Raw genomic sequence first — 5523 nt, forward strand, 5'->3', positions numbered from 1 at the left:
ATGTATATTATATATTTTCCAAAATTCTTACAAATAGACTAAGTACAGCTGTAGATAAAATCCAGCCAATAGAAGAGAAAGGCTTTAGAAGCGGATACTCGACTACAGACCTTATGCAAATAAATCAATTAATTGAGAAAAGGAGAAAATATTATAAACCTCTTTATTTAGCTTTAGTAAATCGCGAAAAGGCTTTTGATTTTATATTACGCAAACAAGGTGTAAACGAACACATAGTAATGGTTCTAAAGACTATGGGAAAGCCACGGCTGTAAACGGACAACATAAAGATAGAGAAAAGATTAAGATCGAGAAAGGAGTACGACAAGGCGATACAATTTCACCCAAGCTATTTACAGCTTACCTGGAAGATATTTTCAGAAGATTGAGTTGGGAAGGGGAAGTTTTGAAAATTAATTATGAATATTTTAATCACCTTGGATTTGCGGGTGGCATTATTCTTATTTCAGAACAAGCACAATACTAGAAATATATGGTGAATGAATTGAACACAGTAGGTTTGAAGAAGAATAAGAAGAAAACCAAGTTAATGTTGAAATAAAAACTTCAAGGTAAATGAATTATAATCGATGGTGAGTCTTTAAGAAATTAGTGTAAAACTAACTAAATACAACCAAATAAAAAGGCGTGTTACTATTGGCTAGAAAATGATTGGTAAATATAAGATCTCGAAAGGCTCTCTACTTTTGCTTAAAACGCAAATTATACAGCGTATAATGCCAGCTGTGATCTACGAATATGAGATTTGGAAATTAATGACGGTGATGGAAACAAAGTTAAAGAGTATGCAGGGGAATATAGAAATGTCAGTGCTGGTAATAACTCATAAAGACAAGAAAAGGGTGATTTGAGTGAGGGTTTGGAGTGAATGATATTGAAGAGGCGGAAAGAGAGGAAATGAAATTGGGCAGGAAAGTTGACACGAAAAAATTATATATTGGTGATGGAAGAAGTGTGTTACCGACCGGACGCCGCGAGATAGGAAGCGTGCGAGAGGGAGACCAGGCAGAAAGTGGAGAGATGAGGTAGAGAAGTTTGCAGGAGTGACGTGGTGGATGTTGGCGCAGTCGTGTAAGTCATGTAATGGTATGAGAGAGGATTTTCTTCAGCATTGTAGTGAAACTGGTATGTATATATATATATATATATATATATATATATATATATATGTATGTATGTATGTATATAATTGTTGCAGGACTATTTATCTATTGTTTCGTTTATTAATACCGAGTCCGTTGATTTTTATTCTGACAAATGTTTTGATTAGGTTATACCTCGTGCTGGTGTTTTGTAACACTGCTTATACTTTATCTTTCTTCTTCTTGTTATAAATATTTTTCCACCGTATTCCTTATATTTTACTGGTATTTGTCCTCATTTTTGCTTTTCACTGTTTTCAAAAATTCGAATTTCATAAATTTGTTCACTAGCACCATTATTTTTATTCATATGACTTATTCATAACTGTTATAGTTCTTCATCTTTCTCCTTTTCGTCTCTTTTCAACGCGTCTGCCTTTGCTTTGTTCTCTGCCGAAGATGATATACAATGAAGTTGTCGGTGTGCTATATTTCTCAGTCGTGAGCATCTTCTTCTCTTGCCTTACTTTACATTTCATCCCGGAACGAATATACTTTATGAATGTGTTCGGCTTTTGGTCATGTACTCGCCCATATAAAGTCTATGTTCCTGGTGCTGTATGTGCCACCTCTACGGACCAGAGATACGCAAAAGAGAATGATCATCTCTCTCTTTCTCATTTTTTGTTTTATTTTATTTTATCTTATTTTTACTTTTTGCTAACCTCCTTTGTCTTCACCTTGCATGTAATGTTATTAACACTGTTATTAAGTGTTGTTGTTCTTAAGAGCTTCATTGTTGTCAGGAAGAGTGTTGCAAATGGAGATATCAATTTATTGTTGTCAGTGTTGGGATTCGCTCTATTGTGGAGATGTTTTCTCCCGTGGATGAAATCGCCTGGCGTTAGACAGAATAAAATAAATGAGGCTTGCAGTGCCTCTCACCCCCACACCTCGCCATTGGTGAATCAAATCACGTTGTGTCAACCAAAATTAAATAATCAAAGACGTTGTCACTTTGTCAAAGTGGTTGACTCCTTTCCACACGGTAGATTAGATCTTGTCTGTGCTCATGTAGTTGATGTTGCAGTTGACGAGTTAAACACCATATGAGGACGGAGCCTTTATTTGTATGACGTTTCGCTTATTACAGCTTTTTCAAGTACAAGTTGAGATACAGATGCTTGAGATTAAATAAGGGGAGAGGAGGGAGCGGGTAGAGAAAAGAAGTAGGGGGGGAAGGAAGAGGAGGAGAGGAGGAGGAGAAGATGGAGAAGGGGGATTGAACACTGGGAAAGAAAAAAAAAAGATGTTGCAGTTCTTGTTGTTGTTGTCGTTGTTGTTTTCTACCTGATGTTATTGTTTAGCTTATTTCTGTTAATGAGCTGTACTGTCTTTGATAATTACGGTTTTGTGGTCTCATCTTCGGTGGAAGTGGTCTTGTTATTGTTGCTGTTGTTGTTGTTGTTACAGTTCTCTGCACTGTAGTTACCTTTGTCATGGTATATCTCATAGCTGTGATTTTCTGTCCGCTTGGACAGCTGTAGCATCTTCGTGAAGATCCAGATGTATGTTATTGTTGAAACAGCGACGACAACGATAACATAAACGATGACGATGACAAAGATGATGATGACGACATCGAGGACGATGATGACATCGACAAGGACGACGATTTTGTATGTGACGCCCATATGGACCAGAGTCACGTAACAAGGACGACGATGATGACAATAGGGACGACAACGATAGCAACAACAACAAAGGACGACATTGACGACGACGACGTCATCGACAACGAAAACGGTAACAATCGACGACGAATCGACAAGAACAACGACGACAAGAATAACAGCGCCAACCTCATGAAGAACATCGCCTCTAGCAGTGTCACCACCACATCCAAGATCATTATGTTTGACAAACGGGACCACTAACTACCAACACCAGAACCAACACCAGACCCAGAACTTCCAGGATCAGGTTAAGTAAGCATATCAGTCCAGGCCATCACCAGGAGAAACTTACATATAACGACGACATTGTCTTTGCTTTTGACGACGCCAATGGCGACGGGAATGATAATGATTAAAGATGGAGGCACTACACAAACTCCACTGACGCCACTCGTGCGTGTCACGTGAATCATCATTCCCGGAGCGTTGGTAAGAACAATCATTGGTTATAGATGTTATTGATGCTTCGTAACAATGGAGGCAATCCTCTTCTTTGCACACTCACTAGCGACCTTGCCGGCGCCAACGGCAAATAACACCAACGTCTTTATGACGGTTCAATTGCGATGCGGCCCCGGAGATTGTCTATTCATTTGAACTGTCTCGCTGCCGAGAGGGGAGGGGAAGGAAGGGGTGTGTATTCCCCCCAGATGAATGAAATCACCTGGCGGCAGGTAGAATAAGCATTAAAACGCGGCGAAAGAGTTTATCAAAATTGGACACATTTGTTGCAGGTTAGGCTTCCGTCAGGCCCCAACAGCTGAATAAAATCCTCTGGCGGCAGCTAGAATAGATACGAAAGGCATAGAACGCAGCAAGAAGGTGAGCCTGTAAAAAAAAAAAAAGAAAAAAAAATGGTTTGTTGATGGAGGAACATTCTTGGTCAAGCGACCTCGTTCATTCATCCCCCGTCGTAGCTAAAACAAATTAGTTCCTTCCAATTCCGATACAATTCTCAGTTTGTGTGTGTGTTTAGCTTTCATGGTCCATTGCAGGATCACCTGTCTATCCCCTGGAAAAAGGAATGCAGGGCATTGATGGAAAAAAGAGCCATTCAGTAGGAATTACAAACCAACTAATATGGCAACACTAGGGAAGATAATTCCCGGCCAGGTTAAAATGAATGGAACGTAAAGACGAGGTAATAATGTCGCCCAACACCTGCTGTTCAAGGCCAAAGGGATCATGAATGTAGAGGATGTGGGTGGTGGGGGGGGGGTCGGAGAGGAGGGCTCCCCCCTCGTGTTACAGGTGAGCATGAGAATGATCCCGATTTGAATCCATTATACACGAGGTCTTTATGCATATGAGGTGGCCGACTTTGCCTCTTTTTTTTTTTTTTAACTTGGGTGATTGGAAATTCTTGCACGACCAGTCTTTAAGGTTTCTCCGTGAGACCGAAGGGGTTTCTTAATACATCAGCTGTCTTTACCTCATCGAGTTGTTTCGATTCTTGGAGACCTTAAGCTCAGGGGGTCCCGCCCCCCGTCCAGGACTGAATGAAGTCGTGAGGGAAATTTTCTCGGAACAATACCCGTCCAAAGCTGGATAAAATCCCCCGTATGGGGTACTGACCGCATGATTTTCACGCAATCGGTATTTAGTGACTTTGTGATATCCCTACGGACTAGAGTCACGCAGCATTCCTTTTTTGATTTGAATTTAATCTTCACTAAGGAAAAAAATCTGTCACATATAACTTGTGCTAGGTTATCCCTTCTAACTGGTAACGTTAAACGTCTCCTATGACACGATTTTTTGTTTGTTATTATTTGTCTGTTTGTTTATTATTATTTGCTTGATTTTCATCTATTATAATTTATCTGTCAATTTATTATTTACTATTTACCTGTTTGTTTATTATTCAACTATACCTATGCATTAGTTATTTATTTTATTTATTATGTATATATTATTGCAATTTTTACTTATTCATTTATCGTTATATATATTATTATTTATTTGTTTATTTTTATTTCTTTATTTGCATCCGACCTAGTTAAGGACCAAGCGGCCTCATGTCGGCATGCTCCTCCTTTGTAATCCTTTTGTATTACCCCTAAGGATAGAAGCGCCTGTATTCACCTGCAGCATACTGAATAACGTTCACCAAAACAAAATCTGTAAAGGTGTCTTTTGTGCAAGAGAGTTAGTAGCTTCGCTGGCCTCGTCACGCACTCCGTTTTCTGTGGAAGTAATTAGGGTTGACCAACGACGGGATTGGATGTATTAATGACTCGTTTCCGGTAATACCTACCTCGTGAAACTTGACCAGAGCTAATGGCCACCTCGAAAGTTTCCGAAAAGCAAGGGCGGAGGAAGAATAAAATAAAATAAATCAAGGGAACATTAGTCGTCAGCCGAGGGTAATTCACGCCAGGGCAAGTGGCAGTCACCTGTAATGACTTGGAACTAATCCCTCTCTCTCTCTCTCTCTATCTATCTATCTATCTATCTCTCCCCCTCCTCTCTCTCTCTCTCTCTCTCTCTCTCTCTCTCTCTCTCTCTCTCTCTCTCTCTCTCTCTCTCTCTCTCTCTCTTAGATGAATCTGTTTCCGTAGAGTTAGCAGATTCATCAATCGTTATATCGACTTTCTGTGACTTGAAACACAAAGCCCTATAACAACCGGCAACTATTGGTTCACGGGCCCTACTGTACCATAGGTCTTTCCGGGATTAGAAAC

This window comes from Oratosquilla oratoria, chromosome 11, assembly GCF_046742065.1.
Source record: "Oratosquilla oratoria isolate Oo_2021 chromosome 11, ASM4674206v1, whole genome shotgun sequence".
In the NCBI taxonomy this organism is placed as follows: domain Eukaryota; kingdom Metazoa; phylum Arthropoda; class Malacostraca; order Stomatopoda; family Squillidae; genus Oratosquilla; species Oratosquilla oratoria.